Source organism: Micromys minutus (assembly GCF_963924665.1).
Source record: "Micromys minutus genome assembly, chromosome: 1".
Lineage (NCBI taxonomy): Eukaryota > Metazoa > Chordata > Mammalia > Rodentia > Muridae > Micromys > Micromys minutus.
The window spans coordinates 77,952,220-77,973,981 of record NC_137969.1 but is presented as its reverse complement, the minus strand read 5'-3'; the positions used below and the strand labels follow the sequence as shown (position 1 = coordinate 77,973,981).

At 39.6% G+C, this 21,762-nt stretch overlaps 1 pseudogene across 1 annotated transcript in view; it reads right to left on the bottom strand.

The window, feature by feature from the left end:
- LOC308431540 (DNA replication licensing factor MCM3-like) overlaps positions 1–21,435 on the bottom strand; it is a 30,513-nt pseudogene extending 9,078 nt beyond the window's left edge. The window contains exons 1-2 of the transcript in view: positions 21,268–21,435; positions 20,376–20,485 (exon numbers count right to left, since the gene is read on the bottom strand). The product of the transcript in view is annotated as a DNA replication licensing factor MCM3-like (transcript). The remainder of the gene's footprint in view (positions 1–20,375; positions 20,486–21,267) is intronic.
- Positions 21,436–21,762: the final 327 nt, after the last annotated feature.

Genomic DNA, 21,762 nt, shown 5'->3' with positions numbered 1-21,762 from the left:
AGTTTTAGGTGACGAGGCTTAGGATTGTTGATCTCTCCTCCAACAAATGGCTTCATGGGTCCTCTCCTTGGAAGGCGTAGTGCTGAGACATCTAGAAGGGCCGGGAGGTTTGCCAGCTTGCTTTGACTAGTAGGTGTGTGTCTACTGCACCTCAGGGTCTGTCTCTGTGGGAATTGTGTGCCTCCCTCATCAAGAAAGCTGCCAGCATTCACAATTGGGACATAAACAGGCCAGCAGGTTCTGATTAGTCCAAATTGGAACTATTCAAACAGTCACAAAAAGAGATCTTTTCCCCTGAAGGAATTTACATGTGAAGAGAGACTAAGATGGGAAATAAACATTTCTATAATGATTAAAGTTAATTGGCTTGAAAGGATGCCTCTGAAAGAAATGCTTTCTGGTTTTAGTTCCAATCTATTTCGGGACAAGCCTGTTTTTCATAAGATCAGTAACTGCAAACAGATACTCCCCTTCCATTGGAAACAGATGGCATGGGACATAATTAAAGAAGCATGCCTTGGCATCTCAAATAACTGCTTTCAATTACAGCATTTCAAGAGTATTAAGGGGAAATATTTTAAACAAGACCACTGCAAAAATAGATTTTGTCATTAACTTTGAAATAATATTTGACTTAAGGCTGAAATTTCCATGGGCCAGGTCTGAATCTCACGGGCTGATGCTGATTGGCGAAGGAGAAATTGAATCATTATGGTCATATCGTTCAGGGGAAGGTTTTCTTTTCTTTCTTTTTTTTTTTAATGCAGAGGAAAAATGCATTTTCCTTCTGGTAAAACTCATATTTTAATTTGCACTTGAATTTAGGTTATATTTCACAACCTTGAAACACTGTTTTGGTGAAACCATTTCAGTTCTGAGCCCAGGTTTTCTGTCTGTCACTAATGTGTTTGTGTTGTGTATACAAGACTATTCCTCACCACCAAGCACGATCATGTGTCCTTTAGCCCGTGTTGTTAAGAATGCACTGAATAGAGCTAAACAAAGACTTCTCAACTGAGGAATACCGGAATGGCCAAGAAACACCTAGAGAAATGCTCAACATCCCTAGTCATCAGAGAAATGTAAATCAAAACAACCCTGTGATTCCATCTCACACCAGTCAGAATGGCTAAGATAAAATCTCAGATGATAGCAGATGCTGTCGAGGATGTGCAGAAAGAGGAACACTCCTCCACTATTGGTGGGGTTGTAAGCTGGTACAACCACTCTAGAAATTAGTCTGGTGGTTCCTCAGAAAATTGGACATAGTACTACCTGAAGACCCAGCTATTCCACTTCTGGGCATATACCCCAAAGATGCTCCAACATATAATAAAGACACATGCTCCACCATGTTCATAGCAGCCTTATTTATTTTATTTTTTTTTATAATTTTTTAAACGACTTTAGTTTGCAAAACAAAGATAAATGTAAAGATTTTAAACATTTTTTGCTTAAAATTATACATTTTTGTCAGTACTGTTTTTTCAGACATTAAAATAAATTTTACATAAAACCATGTGAATATGTTTTTTAGTCAGTACTTGATTTTTTTCAAGGGCTTGACAGTATGCATTGAAAACGTACTAGTTGCAATAAGCGTAAAGTACATGCAAAACAAAACGCAACATGGAAATAGTCAAAGTCTTCTTGTTTTGTAAATATATGTATATTTTTTTGTTTTCTTTATTTCTTGGACTTCATACAGTCTGTGAGTTGTTTCTGGGGGAGTGCAAGCCTCTGGGGTTAGCATCCCACTATCAGTGACTGCATATTATGTCTGTTCTTTTGTGACTGGGTTATCTCACTCAGGATGATATTCTCTAGATGCAGCCATTTTCTTAAGAATTTGGTTAAGTCATTGTTTCTGGTGGCTGAGTAGTATTCCATTGTGTATATGTACCACAATTTTTGTATCCATTCGTCTTCTGAAGGACATCTGGGTTCCTTCCAGCTTCTGGCTATTATAAATAGAGCCGCTATGAACATTGTGGTGCATATATCTTTGTTGTGTATTAAAGTGTCTCTGGGGTATATGCCCAGAAGTGGAATAGCTGGGTCTTCAGGTAGTACTATATCCAATTTTCTGAGGTATCGCCAGACAGATTTCCAGAGTGGTTGTATTAGCTTGCAACCCCACCAACAGTGGAGAAGTGTTCCTCTTTCTCCGCAGCCTCGCCAGCATCTGCTGTCATCTGAGTTTTGGATCTTGGCCAATCTGACTGGTGTGAGGTGGAATCTTAGGGTTGTTTTGATTTGCATTTCCCTGATGGCTAAGGATGTCAAGCACTTCCTCAGATGTTTCTCGGCCATTCGGTGTTCCTCAACTGAAAATGATTTGTTTAGCTCTGTACCCCATTTTTTAATAGGGTTATTTGATTCTCTGGTGTCTAGCTTTTTGAGTTCCTTGTACACCTTGGATATTAGACCTCTATCTGATGTGGTGTTGGTAAAAATCTTTTCCCATTCTGTTGGTTGCCGTTTTGTTTTCTTGACGATGTCCTTAGCCTTACAGAAACTTTGCAATCTCATTAAGTCCCATTTGTTAATCTTTGACCTTAGAGCTTGAGCCATTGGTGTTTTGTTCAGAAAATTTTCTCCTGTGCCTATGTGTTCTAAGGTTTTCCCTACTTTCTCATCTAATAGTTTCAATGTATCTGGTTTAATGTGGAGATCTTTAATCCACTTACACTTGAGCTTTGTACAAGGAGATAAGAACGGGTCTATTTTCATTCTTTTGCATGTTGAGTGCCAGTTGGACCAGCACCATTTGTTGAATAGGCTGTCCTTTTTTCATTGAATGTTTACTGCTTCTTTGTCAAAAATCAGGTGACCATATACATGAGGGCTCATTTCTGGATCTTCTATTCTATTCCATTGATCCACTTGCCTATTTCTGTACCAGTACCATGCAGTTTTCAGCACAATTGCCTTGTAATATAGCTTGAGGTCAGGGATAGTGATTCCCGCAGATGTTTTTTTGTTCTTGAGGATGGATTTCGCTATTCTAGGTCTTTTGTTATTCCATATGAAATTGCACATTGATCTTTCCAATTCCATGAAGAACTGGGTTGGAATTTTGATGGGGATTGCATTGAATCTGTAGATTGCTTTTGGTAGGATGGCCATTTTTAAGATGTTGATCTTTCCAATCCATGAGCATGGGAGATTTTTCCATTTTCTGAGATCCTCCTCAATTTCTTTCTTTAGAGGTTTGAAGTTCTTGTCATACAGGTCCTTCACTTCCTTAGTTGGAGTCACACTAAGGTATTTCATAGTTTTTGTAACGATTGTGAAGGGTACCTTTTCCCTAATTTCTTTCTCCACATGTTTGTCTTTTGAGTATAGGAAGGCTACTGATTTGTTTGAGTTAATTTTATATCCAGCCACTTTGCTGAACTTGTTTATCAGCTGTAGGAATTCTCTGGTGGAATTTTTGGGGTTACTCAAGTACACTATCATGTCATCGGCAAAGAGTGATGTTTTTATCTCTTCCTTTCCGATTTGTATCCCCTTGATCTCCTTTTGCTGTCTAATTGGTCCAGCCAGGACTTCCAGTACTATGTTGAATAGGTAGGGAGAGAGTGGGCAGCCTTGTCGAGTCCCTGATTTTAGTGGGAGCAGCCTTATTTATAATAGCCAGAAGGTGGAAAGAAGCCAGATGTCCTTCAACAAAGGAATGGATACAGGAAGGGCGGTATATTTACACAGTTGAGCTTTTAGAAACAATGACTTTACAAAATTCCTAGGCAAATGGATGGAACCAGAGAATATCATTCTGAGTGAGGTAACTCAGTTACAAAAGAACACACTTGATATGTAGTCACTGATAATTGGATACTAGCTCCAGAAAGCTCTGAATACCCAAGAATTCACAGATCTTAGGAAGCTCAAAAAGAAGGAAGGCCAAAATGTGAAAGTCTCAGTCATTTTTGGAAAAAAAGAGAGAGAGAGAAAAGAAAAAAAAAATGTGTATTCGTCATATATTATTATGTAACAAATTTTGTCAGCTATAATAGTATTTTATAAAATAAAAATAAAATAATATTAATAAAAAAGAATGCACTGAATAAGCAGATGCCTAGGCAGACATGACACTATGTAAAGCAGGCAGATTGCCTGAGCTGATAACATATTTTTTAAATTTCTGTTTTTTTATTGTAATTTTTCTTATTAGCTCTGATCAATTAAGATTATAATAATTATATCTACATTGCATTCACAAGTTGCAAAATGCTTTAGCTTTGTTGTGTTCTGTAATATGTAGAATGGTATTTACCTCTGTCAATTAATTCTCAGTGAGTACCTAACTCAATCCAAGCACTTTGTTGTAGGATAAAACAATGATGCCAAGCATTCACTTCCTTCCCTGAGTTTATGCCTGAAAGGTGGAGACAAACAAGAGAATAGACAGGTACAGAAGTAGATTCTAAGTAAATGGGGAAAAGTACTCAGGGGGCACTGAAGCACAAAGCAGGGGTACCAGACTCAAGAAGTCGCTTTTCCTTAATGGTTTGGTGGTTTAGTTATAGAAACTAGAGAGTAAAGCATCAGAATACCATATTGCCTTAGTAAGTAAAGCATATATACTTCATGATAGACCATCAACTTCCAATACAAATGGGATATATGATGTACTGATTATTTGTGAACACAAATTAGTTTAAAATAGAATAAATGTACTTTATTATATGTTATTTATCAACACACATGCACACGCACACACACACACACACACACACACACAGAGGCAGAGCAACAGAAACCAAGAGAACACATCAGCCATTCTACTTCTGAGTCACAGTCAACACTGCAGAGGGCCTTCTGCCTTAGTCACACTGCTGTCTGTGCAGTGTGATCTTGCATTTCTCCCTTTCCCCGATGGCTTGCACACCCTGAGGACAAATGGAGAGGGAGAGTGGTGGTGAATAATTACTAAGCAAAGGCTCAGAACAATGGCCAGTTCACACCCCATCCCTTATCATACAGCCCTGGAATAGAGTGATACAGGTGGGATTTTATCTAGATTATTTCTCACAAAGAACAGTGACTTGTTTCTTCAAGTTTATGCCTTATGTTCAAACACCCCATGATGATGTTCAGATTTCTCTTATCCAGTAATTAGCTTCTCTTCATTTTAGTAACCCATTCTAGGTTAGAGTTGGGATGTATGTGTAAACCTTGTATCTCTTTTAAATTTATAGTTCTAACTGGGACGATGCCACAAATGCTTAAGGCATTCAAGGAGAGTCTTATCGATTTGTTCCCAAATAATTGAAAAGTAAATAGAACACACAGTCATCGTGTCCAACAGATAACCAACAGGAAATGATTTCATTGAGAGGCAGGAAATGGAAAGAAGGGACTCTAATCTCCAGATCAGGGAAAACTGGTGTAGAGCTGCACATAATGGTGAAAAGTGACAGAAGAAAGAAACTTTTTCAAAAGAAATTAAAAATTATTTAGAGGGGGATATTTTAGTCCTAGGCTAGACATTATTTCAGAGTGATAGACATGTAGCTTCATTCTTCATAAGTTTCTATACTTTACATTTGGTCATGTAACTTGCTTTGGTCACCATAAGTAGAGCCGACAGGCTGGTTACATGTGCAGTGTACAGCATTCCTTTTTCCTTCATAATATGTGACCTAAGTTACGTGGTGAGCTTTTGAGCCCCAAGACAATGAGAAATGTAGCACTAAGTGACCCCATCTGACTCACTAACCTGTAATGTGAAATAATGTCATCTAGGAGTTCGGAGCAGACCCATTAGCTGGGCTCAGTCTCAATTCAACCCAGCCAACTCATACTCCTGTGAAAATAAAGGATTATTCTTCTAAGCCATTGAATTCTGGTGATTTCCTTTTCATTCAGACATATTATAGCAATAGGTAATGATTATTTGGTAAAGAAATATGGATGGTCAGAAATGAAGACGAAAGTAGAGTAAGAGTCAGGCCTATTTCTGTTTGCTTTTGACAATTTCTAAATAGAGGCAGCTATGTGGGCAAATGGCTTGATACCCCAATGGTGGAATACTTTGGCTTGAAGAAACTTAATTGATGCTTGTTTGACCCGAACTTGGCTTCTTTCAAAAATGAGGACTAACATATACTGTTGTTGGAGGCAACAGAGCCATTATTTTCGACTCACAAATACTATGGACATCCTAAATCTGATAAAATTAAAATGGTCTATGAAACATGCAGACTCCTCGATTGTAAAGCCTAATTCCACTTGTCTTTCTTGACTAGGAATTCTAATAAAGGGATTTTAACAATCAGAACAATCAAGTGATTGCCACATTTGTGGTTCTTTTCTCAAATCCCCTCATATGGTCTGATAGCTTTCCAATTCTTTCTTTCCAAGATTTCATTCCCTCAAAATACTGGATTTAGATCACACAAGTTCTAGAGCTATTTGGTCGGATTATTAATGCTAAGACTTTGAATGACATATCTCCTGCCTCTGCATCAATGCCTTGGGGAATCTAGACACTTACTGGATCTGGAGGTTAATTGTGTCAGCAAATGTGCATGCAGGAGGGAAGGACTGATGGGGAGTGAGTGATTTATTTGTTTCTAAGATCATTGATTTGGCCTCTGATCTGGATCCTGAAATAATACATTTGTGCTAAGCAGGGTTAGAAACTCTGGGTGGTTGCTAAACAGCCAAGTGGCAAGTCCTGTTGTGCTACTTGGGCTGCACTGAAGATTTGCACGGGGGAACTGATGGAAACAACAGTTAGAACACTATCTTGTCACTTGCTATTGGTCCACACAGCCACTGTACCGCATATGTTATGCTAACTCCCATCAGCCACATGGCCATTCTCTAAGGTGCTACCTCTTACCAATCTAGAGGAATACCCCAGGTCAGTTAAAAGTCACTCCAGAGAGATTCGAACATCCAGAAAATGCCCTTCGGTCTTTGCATGTTATTACTTTGCTACGGACTGTTAGGTCTTTTCATTTTATTAGGGAGTGTTAGTTGAAGGCATGGTTTTGGAGTATAGTTTTATTAAACACTAGGAATATCCTTTCTCTATTCTTATGACTAAAAATTCCAACTAAAGTGTAGTTTTAATTTTACTTTACTCCAAGTTTCTTTTGATGGAACTCCAAAGCCACCTTTAATTGTTTAAATGTACTAAAGGCCATCTTTTCTCTTTTCTTATTTACACGCTCTCTTGGGGGTGCCTCTCAAGGGTCAACCCTTGAAACATCCCATTGGATTGAGTTCAATCTGATTGCTAGAAATAGATGGAAAGGAACCAAGAAAGAGGCACAAAAACTATTGCGCCCTCCACCCAAATGAGCACCTCATTCTACTGGGCTCTTCATAAATTCTGATTCAAAAAAAAATAAATCTCACATGTGGAATTTCAATGATTTCTTCTTTCTGAAAATAAGAAAGCATCCCTCGGAGACTATCTGAGACTCAGAACTGTACAGCGTTGTCTTGGTCAGGTCAAGAGTTATAGAGAGTCTACCTCAACAGATTCCACAGGTCAAACTGCCTGGGTCCTATAGGTCCGATGAGTCATATGTTGTCTGTTTTGCCTTGTTTTGCTTTTTAGGCTATTTAATGTGAGAATGAGAAAACTGTGCTCTAGTCTAGTCAAAGGCATTTGGGAGACATTTCCTCTTGGTAAATGCCACAACAGAAACATTCTCATTAAACTTCACTGAGAGAGCACTATGGTCTGGTGACGGATGGCCTCTGGGAATAGTTCTGAGGGAGAATGTGGGACCAGGACCAGTAATTATGAGATGCCAGTGTAGAGAAAGCAGAGATCGCATACATGTGAACTATTCTGAAAGCAATAATAGAAGTGGAATGAGAGAACCCAAGGACAAATGCTTTGAAGAAAAGTAGTTCTCACCATAAAAAGCCATAGAATGCATTCACATCTGGTTTAGCAGAAAGCATCCTAATCTTAGCTATCCTTGAAAATATATTGAAAATTTAGATATATTACTTAAAGCCACGTAATAGTAGAGAGTATTGGCTTTTGAGTCTTGGCCCTTTGCTTGTGATGTGAGTAACCTTGGAACCGTTTCCTACATATGACTCATTATTTTCAAAAAAGAAAGGCATGAATCTGCTAGAGAAATGTATAGCATGTATGGCAGAGGCAAGAAGCCTATTGTGGCCAATAAAACTTTAAATATAATGTCTACACCACAGATTTCAAGACCCCAGTCATTCGATTAGTATGAGGGTAATTTCTATCACAGAGATAACAATGCATCTTGAGAAATCATGCTGTACCCTCAGAGAGCACAGCATTTTGGCATGAGTGTGGTGCAGAGGGGAAATAGCAACTCCATAGCAGAAGTGGGTAATAAGACAGGCATGCCTTGAGCTTGGGAGGTGTCTTAGTGGTAAAGTGCTAGAAAGCAAACATGAGAACCTGAGTTTGGATTCCTAGTACCTATATAAATAACTGTGTGCATGCATAGATGAGTGCTCATACGAATGTAATTCTAGTACTGGGAATGTGGAGTACAGGAAGATCCCATGGGCTGGCTGGCCAGATGATCTTGCTAAATTCATGTGCTCCAGGTTCAGTGAGAGAGAGGCTCTATTTAATAAAATAAGGTGGACACTGAAAGAGAGAAACATTGACTTTAACTGGCCTTCTACGCGAATGCACACACATCTTCCTCTCCCATATTCTCCTTTTCTTCTTCTCCTGCTTACCCTCCCCTTTCTTTCTCCCTCCTTTGGCTCCTTCTCTCTATGGTTTCATCTCTGTGACACCCTCTCTCTTTCTCTCTCTCCCTCCCTCACTCCCTCCCTCCCTTTCTCCTTCCCTCCATTCCTCTTCCTCTCTCTCTTTCTGTGTGTGTGTGTGTCTGTCTGTCTGTCTATCTTCCAAAATATTAAAAAATGAAGTACCTTTGGGGAACTGCTTTTATATCCCAATCAAGTTATCAAGTTTAGGCTACAGTCATAATGTTTGGGTAGATTTGAAATCTTTTAATGATATTTTCATTACATTTATTTATCATGTGTATGTATGAGCGTGTGCATGCGTGTGTGCATACATGTCAGGGTACAGTTCAGAGAACAACTTTTAGGAGTCATCTTTCTTCTCCTACTGGATGGGTTTCAGGGACTGAACTTAGATTCTCAGGCTTGGCTGAGCCATCTCACAGCCTCTTGAGATATAACTGACAGTGGTTCCTATGGGTTCAAATTCTCGCTTCTCTTGTGTGACTTGATGATACCCTTTTAAGCCTCAGATCTCCATCCTTAGAATGGGAACAAATATATCCTGAAATTCTTTTTTGAACAACAAATGACTTATGAAAAATGCTCAGTGTTTTATAGTCATATAACACACGACAGCTATTGTTACTTAAAAGGTCACAACTTCTTTAGAGTAGAGACAAACCTCATGAATCTTTGTCATCTTCATTGTGTTTAGCACAATGCATGTCCTATATTAGGTATAATAAATCTTCATTCAATAGATGAATAGCTAAAAAGTCGTGTTTAATGTTCTTGCCTTTGGCTCTAATTGCCATCATATGAGCTTTTGTTTGATTTAAGAGATTTTTTTCCTCTAAAGGACCAACTGAGCACCACCTTTGACTTCAGAGCATATCTGCAATACACAAAAGCCACAATAGACATAAATTGGCTGTCATGGGTGCATAGCTGTTAATGACATATTCTGATGACACTTAAACATTGGACATACTTTTGGTTTGGGACTCAGACATCCGCTCATTTCCCAGCTCTATTTAGTCTGACAAGTCACATTGAGAAAGTTAGTTATGTCTTTGAACTTAATTTCCTCACTCATAAATAACCACCTGTATCATCAGTGCAAAGATTAGACAAGACAGAATTTGTCTAGTGCTCAATGTGGAACAGGCAGGGCAGATTTTGAAACTAAGTGCATGGAGCCAGAGCTCAAACTGCTGATATCACATTTCAAAAAGGGTTTTAAGCTCATTGAAGAAAAGAGGCATATCTTATTCAGAACTACTTTGCATATAACTTGGTACCTAGCATAAGGCAGGTCAAAGTAGAACTGTGTAATCAATACATGTGTCACTGAATTGCTTCCAACTGTTATTCATACACTGTGTGAATCAAGAACAGTTCTCCAGGAAAATGTGACTTTAGGTACTAGGAACTACAATTAATTCATAAAAATAAGGCAAGCCAAAGAAACTCCCCGATTTAATCTTATTTGAGCAATTGTCAAGAAAGAGAGAGAGAGAGAGAGAGAGAGAGAGAGAGAGAGAGAGAGAGGGAGGGAGGGAGGGAGGGAGGGAGGGAGGGAGGGAGAGAGAGAGAGAGAGAGAGAGAGAGAGAGAGAGAGAGAGAGAGAGAGAGAGAGGAGGGAGGGAGGAGGATAAAGAAAAGAAAAAATAAAAAAGAAGGAAACACACACACACACACACACACACACACATATATATATATATGTTTTTTCATTTTAATAAGGCTGTCAGCAAATTGAACCATGTAGCCTGGGTTAAGACAAGTTATGAAGAATCCAAATCAAATCAAACTGGCTCCGTGAGTAGGATTATTCTTGGACGTACATATTTTGAAGCATATGTCAGGAATGATTTATCCAACAGTTTAATCATGTGACCAAAATTCTGGTTCTTTCTGTTTTCTGATCTAACAACATTGTCAGCTTTATCGTGCATGTCAGTTACTCTGGTGAAAAGCAGGCTCCAGGTTTTCCAGTCTTATCTAGAAAAAGAATATGCAAGAGACCATGTTATGGACTGAGCATAACTTCTGCCAACATAGTATTCCCGTCCCTTCCCCACGGCTTGTCATCAGTGAGATGCTATGCATGGGTAGATCAAGACAAGGGGTCCAGGCAGGGAACAGATATTATGTCTACACTTGGGGAGCAATTTCTCACATTTCATTTTTTTTTCTACATAGTGGGGGCAGAGTAGACTGGAGAGGTCATGATGGGACATCATATGTCATTTTTGACCTTATGTTACAGTTGGGTAAGTTAGTAGCTGGTAAAAATAGTTAATGACTAACAAATTAGAGAAATTTTATCTATATCTATCTATCTATCTATCTATCTATCTATCTATCTATCTATCTACCTGTCTATCTATAGAGAGAGGTGGGGATGAATGGAGGGAGGGAGGGAGGGAGGAAGGGAGGGAGCAATCATAATTCAGGAATCTTTCTCTCTTTTATTCCATCAGCTTACATTTGCTTAGGTGAATCTACATACTGCTGTTCTGCCCAGATAAATGTCATTTTACATACATAATCACATGAATTGTATAGTTTTCCATCAACTTACAAAGCTTTTGAAATCAGAAGATGTATTTTACTCATCCATCTATCCTTCAAACATGGCCCAGAACCTGGCATTATTATAAGCCTAGAGCTCAACTTTCAAAATATTTAGTTAATGAACAAACCATAGAGTGAGCTTCAAGATGGAAGATTTCAGATCTTAATTTGTAAAAAAGAAACTTCCTAAGTGCATGTAAATGTATTGTGAAATTTGCTAGCAGTATTCATCACATAACAAAAAAATAAAATGCATGCTGGATTAGTCTAGTTAGGATTCTTCCTCATCCTAGAATCCAATGATTTTCTGAGTTTACTATTGCTGATTCCATTGTATACTTCATGATGTGTCCCAGATGTCTCTCATGTAGAAGTTAAGACATGCTGGGGCACAAGGTCCATGTTTGGTTCATGAGAACTTGAGACTCCTTTTGCAGAAGCATGAGCTCTACAAAGGAAGCATGCTCTGCTCCTCTTGCCAACCGTGATGACGAGTTCTTGCTGATTGTGATCTGGCATGAACTTGGGATTTTCTGTCTGCTTATGGGTTAGATGCCTAGACAACAAGAAACATAAAGAAGTTTCATGAACCGATATTGTAAAAGTGAAGGTGGGGGAGACGCATCAGCTTTAGCAATCTTCAAGGAGAATAAATAAAGAGAGACGTCAACATGGAGCCTGTTCAGTGTTTACCTAGTGTTGAACAGGCAAACAGACCCTCTAGCTAAGGCGTAATGTATATCTGGAGATAAGGTTTCTGCCTATGTTAAAGTTTAGAGTGAGGTTACTTATTTATTGAGCACATGTATACATATACACACAGAGAGACGCTACAAAGCAGGATTCCAAAAAGTAAGGGAGGAATTAGAAAACCAGAATGCACCCCATGCAGGACTCTCTTCCACTCATCTGTCTAACGCATGATAACTTGTTCAATCTGCTGTGCTTCTGGCAATGGTGCTCCATCCTATTAGAACCAACTTTCTTATGTCTGTGGCCTCCCTAATTATCCCATGCAGCCTCAGTGCTGACTTTTGGAGTTGTACTTTAATGTATCCATAGCTATAAGACTCACACACTTCTCTTTTGTGGTCATTCATATTTATTTCTGTACATTATAAAATAGGCTTTAATTCTTTTATTTTTTATTTTTGATGGCTGTGTATTTGCATAGAGCATATTGTGATCATACCCATGCCTAATTATCCTTCTCTCTCATATCCTTTCCTCTCTACTGTTTACTTCCTTTCTTGCAACCAGTCCCCCTTCCAACCCCCACATATTGTCTCTTCTTTTTAATTTGAAGGTATCCAGAAATGCTGTGGGTTGGTGGTTGGGAGTACTATGCTACCTCCATAAGGTTGACTGAAGGAGCTTCTCTCCAACTTCAGGCTCTTAACAGTCTTCCTCTCTTGGATGGTTTCTGGACCTTGAAGGGGTGATGAGCACTCAGCAGCCACTTCGTAACCCTTTGATAAAGTGTACATCTGTGGTAACTCTCCTCTGCTAAAGCAAGCTTTGCAGGGCCAGGAGGGCAGCGCCATTCTTCCATGGGTATACTCCTATTCCTATTTGTACAATTTTCTTTTGTTTTCTCTTATTCTATTTTATTATGATTCCTTAGATGCCCGTTGTTGTTCTCATTTTTCCTAACAAGAAAGAGTAAGGGTGTGGATCAGGTGATAGTTGAGGTGAGCAGAAACTGGGAGGAGTAGGGGGAGAGGAATCTACAAAAAAATATAGTGTATGAAAAAAAATCCATTTTTAATAAAACATGAGTATTTAGAGGCATTTTAACTATATTCCTATTTAGTAAAACATCAATAGTATATTCTCCTCTAGACCCTGTGATCTCTCCAGAAATAGTCTGAGAACCAGGTATATATCCTTTCCCATGGAGTAGGCCTCCATTTCCATCAGAAAATACTTGGTTGACCCCAAAACATATTTGTCATTATTTCTCCAGTGGACAGCTGTCTGGGAGGTTTTAAGCACACAGGAAGCACATAAGCACCATGTATTGTAGCACATATAGTCAACAGGTGAGAAAGACCGTAGATAATTTCTGCCTCGGTGGCTTGCCCAGTACCTTCTGGCACTATGTAAGTTTGCAGACAGGAAGATGCTTCCAATTTAGTACCTGCTTAATTTTTTTCTGTGTCTTCTATCTAAAGTGTATGGTGTGTTCACCAATAAGGTCTTTCCATACAGTTATGGTTGCCAGCCAAGCGCATTAGCAATTTCCTGTATCATTCTGGGAGCCTCTAGGGACTCTGGCCAACAATTCATAGAAAAGCATTCTACTCTTGGCGCTGGGGTTTTCTGTTAATATTGTTGACCTCTTGGAGCAAAACTGTCAACCCATGCAAGGAACCTCTATTCAAAAACCTTTAAAAATGCATATTTTAGTTTGTTTCTGTACTAGTAGGTTTCAATATGGTTCTACACATTCTCAGTGTTGGTTGACCCTTCCCATGTCTTCCCTTGCCACCCAACCAGCTTTAATATTTCTGTTCCTGATAGTTTAAAAGCTGCTTTTCTATCATACTTCCACACATTACTCCTTCTTTGATCACACTGGCATGAGCATCTCTGGCACACAATGTATATACTATTTCCTTTCTTCCTTTTCCCTAGCTATCAAGGTTTTCCACGTGATGTTTCTAGAAGGTTACTTAAGCACAGAAACAAATTCAAACTCATTCATTCTGGAAGGGAAGACATTACAACCTTCATATTTTATTCCTATTTTTTCTGTGCTACTGTTTTAAACAACAGCAACAAAAAAATACGTAGATAAATTTGTAAAATATCTAAAAAGAAAAAACTAATATGTCCTCTTTAGAGATAGGCACAGAATTGCTCAGGTGCCTGAAACTCTGTGTGGGTTCTGTTATGTACTTGACAGCTTAGCCCCTTTTTCTGCATGCTCTGAGAAAAGCATCTATTAGTTTCAGACTCTACCTGCATCAGGGTGCACAGACACCTGAATAGTAACATGAGTTTCTCTTCTTCTAGTAACAAGCAAGCTTGACAGTTTCTATTCAAATACATACCTAATGTATCCAAGTATGAAAAATGGACAGAAAGATTCAGCCTGAACTCCGCTGGAGTAAATGCACAGTAATTCAAAAACTATGCCCTCAAGTATATTTTTGTGAAGAGTTCTCCATTTAGTATCTTATGCATATACATAATTAGACATGTATATGATTGAAGTATGGTACACTATGGAAAGACTGTACAGTAGGAAAAAATGATATGACCTAACTTATCAATTAAAAGAGAATCAGGGTCAGAAGGTGGCTCATTGGGTAAAGGTGTTTGACACCAATGGTTGAGTGTTTAATCTCCATCCCATATGGTGGAAGGAGAGAATTGAGTCTCCCAAGGAATTCTCTCATCTCCAAACCTATGCCACTGCATGCACACATCTTCCAGACAGTAAATAATAAATAAGTAATAATTTAAAGATATGCAAACCGAGAAGCATTCTCACTTCCCCTCCTAGGACTCAGATCCCTTCTCTTGAACCCATAGAGAGAATCCCCAAGCAGTGGTCAGGTCATGGTCCTTGAGTGCTCATGCATAAAGCTTGCTGTCAATCTTAATGGCATATTCCTTTCTTATCTGAACTACGGCTTCTCTCTAAATAAAGCTTCCCCCCTCCAAATCTGTGCGAACACTTCTTGTTGAGTTCTTCAAATAAGTGAGCCAAAAACGTGGAAACACCTGGCTTAGATCCCAGGCAACAGTAACACACTGCAATTACTAATGAAAGGCTTTTGTGACAGCCAAATTTCTGTTGCTATGAAAAATGTCTAAGACAAACAACTTGAAAGGAAGAAATTTTATTTTGGGTCACAGCTTCCAAGGTTTGGGCTTTTACTTTCTTTTTCCTTTTTTTTTTTAATGGGATATTTTTGTGTATTTACATTTAAAATGTTATCCCCTTTCCCGGTTCCCCCTCTCCTATAACTCCTCCCCCTGCTTCTATGAGGAAGGTCCACCTTCCACCCACTCCCACCTCAACATTCTGGCATTCTCCTGCACTGGGGAATTAAGCCTTCACAGGGCCAAGGGCTTCTCCTCCTATTGATGCAGCTGGAGCCATGGGTCTCTTCATGTGTGCTCATTGGTCAGTGTTTTAGTCCCTGGGAGCTCTGGGGGGTCTGGCTGGTTGATATTGTTCTTCCTATGGGTTTGCAAATCTCTTAAGCTCCTCCAGTCTTTTCTGTAACTTCTCCTTTGGAGTCCCTGTGCTCAGTTCAATGGTTAGCTTTTTTCTGAAGAAAAAAGAAAAATAAAGGTAGCTCTTTATTTTTCCTTGAGAATTCCATACATATATACAATGCATTTGGGTCATAGCCCCTCCCCCTTACCACACATACACTCTTACTGAATCACCCTCTTTCACATTTTCTCCCAGTTTCATATCCTCTATATTTTTTTATAACTCACTGAATCTAATTAGTGTTGGTTAAATACAGAGCACTATGAGGCCATCAGCCTACCAATGAACCATGCTTTCCCATCCATATCGGAATGTTGACTGGCTTTATCTTGATCAGGTCTTCTGCCGGCAACCTTAGCTGCTGTGAGTTCATGAGTGTAACCATCCTGTCATGTCTAGAAGACTCTGATCAGATTTGCGCTACAAATGACCTCTGGCTCTTAAAATCTTTCTTCCTACTTACTGAGACTTGAATGGATTTTACATATGTATGTAATATATGTAATATATTTAATATATTCATATATAATATGCTATCACATATACTCACAAAATGTTACTATTGATTGGAACCTAAGTTAGATGTTTTCATAGTCTTGGCCTCTGATCCAAAGAATTGAAAAAAAAGTATCCACACAGATATGAATATATATACAAATAAATGCACACACACATATGCAAATGCATGCACATATATGCAAATATATGCATATATTGCCATCAGGTTCCCACTCTGTTCAAGTTCTTGCCCTGACTTCCATAGATAATAAACAGTAATATGGAAACATGGAAATAAGCTCTTTCCTCCCTAGTTTGTGTTTGGTCAGGGTGTTTCGTAGCAACAATTGAAACCCTGACTAAGACACAGCTGTAATAATCTATGGGTATAGAAGTACATATTTTTAATTAAAATATGAGTGCATTACTTCTCTCCTCCTTTTTCTACTCCTTAATCTCTTTATGTTCCTCCCTTCTAGCTCCTGCTATCCATCCTGTACTCCTTACTTCCTCTCAAGTTCATGACCTTCTATTCTTTGATTACTATTCACACACACACATACACACACACACATACACACACATACACACATACACACATTAATATGTATATCTAACATGCTGAATCTGTTTAGTGTTGCTTAAACGTTTATGATTTTAGGCTGACCACTTTGCATTGGGTAACCAATTAGGACCCTCATCTCTGGGAAAACCAATTGTCCTTCTTTCAGAAATTGTTAGTTACTAGTAGTTCTTTGTCTAGGATAAAGCCACTGAGATTCCCCCTTCCATGTTACCTTCTCCTATATATCCACGCCATCACTCATGGTATATCCAGCCAGGCTGTTGCTATCATGGTTTTCAGTTGGGGAGAGTGCTGGCAACGTTTCTAACAGCAGTCTGCACAGAACCTTTCATTTCTATGAAAGCTGGCAGCAGGGAGAAGGCTTCTAGACTTGTAGCAGTTTGATTTCTCCAAGTCCTGTGGCCAGTTGTGTAGTTGTCAGCAACAGCATCTGTCTTAGTCACTGTCCTGTTGTCATGAGGAGACATCCTGAGCAAAGCAATTGTTATGAAAGAAAGAATTTAATTGAGGGCTTGTGTACAGTTTCAGAGGACTTTTAGCATTTTTATTGGATATTTTGTGTATTTGCATTTCAAATGTTCTCCACTTTTCTGGTTCCCCCCTCTTCCATCCCCTCCCCCTGCTTCTATGAGGATGCTTCCCCCTCCTACCTACCCACTCCCACCTCATCACCCTGGCATTCCCCTACACTGGGGAAACAAGCCTTCACAGGACCAAGGGCTTCTCCTTATATTGATATCAGACAATGCATCCTCTGCTACATGGGTGGTTGGAGCCATGGGTCCCTCCATGTATACTCTTTGGTTTGTGGTAGTCCCTGGGAACTCTGGGATCATATGGTAGGGAGCATGACAACATACCTGGTATTGGAGCAGTTGCATCTGATCTATAGGCTGAAAGAGAGACTCTGGGCATGACATCACCTTTTGAAGCCTCAAAGCCCATCCCCCAGACACACTCCCCTAATAAAGCCCCACCTCTTAATCATTCTAATCTTTTCAAATCGTGCCACTTCCTGATGACTAAGCATTTAAATATATGAGCCACATATGTCTTACCATGCAAGAGCAAGGACAATAGCCTGCACTGTTTTGGTAGTCTCTAGAACCCTGTCTGATCAACAACTCAAAGGTGGGCATTCAGTAACTGGTAGGGACCTTTCTATTTGGAAATGTATAGCTTCTTGGAAAAGCATTATCTTTCATATAGAAATAACTCTGTTTAAACTATGTTAATGTATCTGTTGATTTACCTGTTAGGAGGTTTATCAAGTAGTAGGTTTCTATAAAGCCTTCAAAAATATCCTCAGTGTTAGCTAATAGCTAGCTCTCCCTCTTTCTCATTTGAACCCCTCCCCATCATTCCCTTTCCCCTTCCTATCAACTGTACTATTCTATATCCTTCATGTAAGATGCTTTTTGTTAGCTCAAATGACTCATTTCTGGCTTCCTGGCTTTAGTTTGTGGTCAGTTGGCTGTGCAGTTTGGGTGTCTATACTGAGACATGAAAAGAATATGCTCAGGGGCAGCTGGAAAACAAACAGACCAGGGTCTATATTCCAGGACCTATTCAATGGCACACTCCCAAACACCTAGCTTCCCTTCCACGAGGTCCTACTTCAGAGGTTCTCAACTTCCCTAATGTTGCAGTGACCCTTTAGTACAGTTTCTCATGTTGTATGAGTCCCAAATATAAAAGTATTTTTGTTGCTGCTTCATAAATATAGTCTTGCTACTGCTATTAATCATAATGTAAACATCTGTGTTTTCCAGTAGTCTTGGGTGACCCTGTGAAAGAGTCATTTGAGTCCCAAAGGGGTGACGATCCACAGGCTGAGAAACAATGCCTTAGGTCCTGTGCTGTCTATGTTTAACCCATAACTCCTTTTGGCTCTACTAGCTGGTGAAAAAGTCTTCAACAAATGTCCTTTGGAGGACATTTAAGATAAAAACTACCATACTTTCCGAGTCTGACTCAAGGCAATCACCTCATCCTTAGGGGCATGGAATATATGAAAGTATTGAATGTTGGTGTTTAACAACCCCCTCCATGCAGGAAGAATAGAGATAGGTAAATATTGGTCTTGGGTTTCTCCTGTAGCCCAAAGCAGGAGAAATGGCATCTCTAGACAGATGAATGCTCTCCAAGTGGAGGACTGGCCTGAGAGCCAAGGGATGCTCAGAGAAGGGGCTCTAGGTCTAGATCTATGGACCTGCAGAGGTGCATAGCCTTACCTGCCTCCAATGTCCTTCCTCATGAAAATGATTCTGGATTATGTAAAACCTGGGGATTATTGAGGATTCTCAACATTTTACCTTGACAAGGAAGAATAATAAAACAGGAAAAAGCAAGCAAAACAGTCGGTAGAAACAGAAAACTTTCATCAAACCCATTGTTAACCACAAACAACAAAGTAAAGGACACTTGAACAGTACAAAGATCAAGAGACAATCTTATAAATATAATATTTATCTGTGGATCAAAATCTTTGCCTTTGTCTCTTTCTTGCATGGGCAAGTATAAATTTTGACACTTCATTTGGGCACTTAAGAAGTCAGCTTGCTTACATGACTGTCCAGTTCCTCCTGCAAAGTGTATTGTGAGCCTTCCATTGACTTCAGTTTGCTGGCCATTGATGTGCCTGACAAAGCAAGGATGCAGAAAGACAACTGTAATCCACATCAGAGCAAAGAAATTCAGCATTGACAGAAGGCTGCAAATCCAGCTCTAACACGTTCCACTCTCTCCCGAGTGATGAAATCCCATGGAGAACAAAACAGATACAAGGCTTATGTTCTAGCAATGGGACCTGGATTATTAATAGGCAAAGAGCAAATATATGACATGTCTCACTGGTGCAGATGTTGAGGACAAATATAAAACCGGGTACCCATGATAGAGGGAGTTACTCGGCTATGGAAAGTGACTGGGGTGTGGGGGATGGGGTGGTGTCTTTCTGAGCAGAGTGCAGAGGGAATAGAAGAAACATGTCTGAGGCAAGAATATTGTTAGCACAGAGAGCTACACTCAGATGCCAGTGTAGAATGGATACAGTTGGGGGACAGTTGTGTACTGTAAGAGTGACACCCAGAGCGAGAGAGCATCAGAGATAGCTGGTAGGCTCACAAAGGATCTTATGAGCTCCATCTATGGCTGACTTTCCCTAGTGAATGGCAAACCACGAGAGGGTATTTTACAGAGGAGCAGAGCACCTGACTGAGGTTTGTATAGGATTCTTGGGCTCCTTTACAGACTTACTCTGTAGGTAAAGGAGACGTAATAGAGTTCGTACACCAATTCCAGTCTGGGAAATGGTAAAGAGTAATTACAGTAGAAGAAAGGAGATGCCTGGCAATATACCCCTCATCATTCTTTTTGGAGTTTAGAATACAGGAAAACAAGCAACATGTTATCCAATGGGAAAATGGATAAACTTTGAAAGATCTTCCTAAAATATACACATTTTTATTACACACATGAAATACTCTTGATTTTTTTACTTGTTACTTAGACCCTCACCCCTAGTTCTCTCCAAACCAATGTTTTATATTTTATGTTCCCTTAAAACTTTCATTTATTAATTTGCTGTTAAGATTGCTTTATATAACCCAGGGAGATGTCATGTGTTAGTATGTGCTAAGTTGTGCTTTTATAACAAACTCTCAATCTTTATGGTTAAATGTAGTAATGCACAGATGCAGTGTGAGTCAGCAGAGAAACTTTGGTCATCTTGGAGACTAGTTGAGAGACACTCACTCCATCATAACATTTGCATCTATAATTGCCGAGGCCAGAAAAGCAACCATTTCAATATCCACCATTTTTCTCCACACTTCCTTGGTGTAGGTCATGTGGCCATTCCGAACCTCAAATAAGGTAGGATCATGCATTAATGTTATCTAACTGAAGAATAACAGATGGGAAAAATTAAATACTTCTAATAGCTCCCATAGTCTGTCTCTGGTTCTCTCACTGAGCACTAGCTTTTTCTCGCTTTAACCTTTTCTAATGTCAGCTTCTTTAACAGGGTTTCCCGGCTTATCTCAACTGGAGTTTTTATGAACTGTATTTCTGAATGGCCCAAGACACTCACGTGTCGCCTTGGCATTTGCTAAATATACTTTATTTGAATAAATAATATAATTAATAATAAAACATAAATAGGTAAAAGAAAGTGTTCAAATCAGAAGAAAAACACATCTGCTCAACCCAGAAATGCAAGAAAAACCACCAGAAGCTTCCTGGAGGTCTCTTCTGTTTCTGACATTTCTTTTTTTAATTTGTCCTTTTTCTCGTTGCTGTACGTTTTGTTCTCACCCTGTTTTAACCAACCTCTTTTAAAACAGGTAATCTTCTCTTATTAAATAAATATTCTTTGGAGATTCCACACATGTATGCAATGCATGTTGGTCATGTCCACCTCTACTACCCCCTCTCAGTACCCCATGGCACATCTTCCCCCCAACCTCATATCTTTGTTCTTCAACCCACTGAGTTCAGTTGCTGCTGCCTGTATGGGCTTGGGTGTGAGACCATCCACGGGGGCATGAACAACCTCCCAGCAGTTGTACTATCAAAGAAGCGAATGCTTCCTCCTTCAGCAGATGTCAGTCAATAGGGGAGGGGTGCATCCCCCAGAAACTCTTACCCATGTGTGCCTCTCCCTCTTCTCTGCTAGAAACATGACTGACTTGATCTTGTGCAGGTCTTGTGCAAGTAATAGCTGGCGTGAGTCTATGAGTGGGGCAGCCGTGCTGCGTTCAGTAGACAGCAATGCATAGCTCTTCTCTCCATCCTCCGGCTCTTTCTGCTTCATTTCCTGCGATGTTTCCTGAGTATGGGTGCGGGGCAGTGATAGAGATGTGTCTCCCCGAGCTGTGTGTGTGTGTGTGTGTGTTTTGGTGGAAACATACATGTTTAGAAGGCAGTTTGAATAACTGTTTCTTTCAGACCTTTTCTGTTTTCTGATTTTCTGACTCACAATCTCACAGTATGCCTGTCTGGGTTTTCGATAATGACGGTAGCAAATCCAGACTGTCTCTCCTGCCTGAAGGCCAGTCAAACGTTAACTGTCACCTGCTTCCTAGCAATGGGGGATAGGTGTTCCCTCACCTTTAGTCTAAAGCCTCAAGTGCCATCCTGT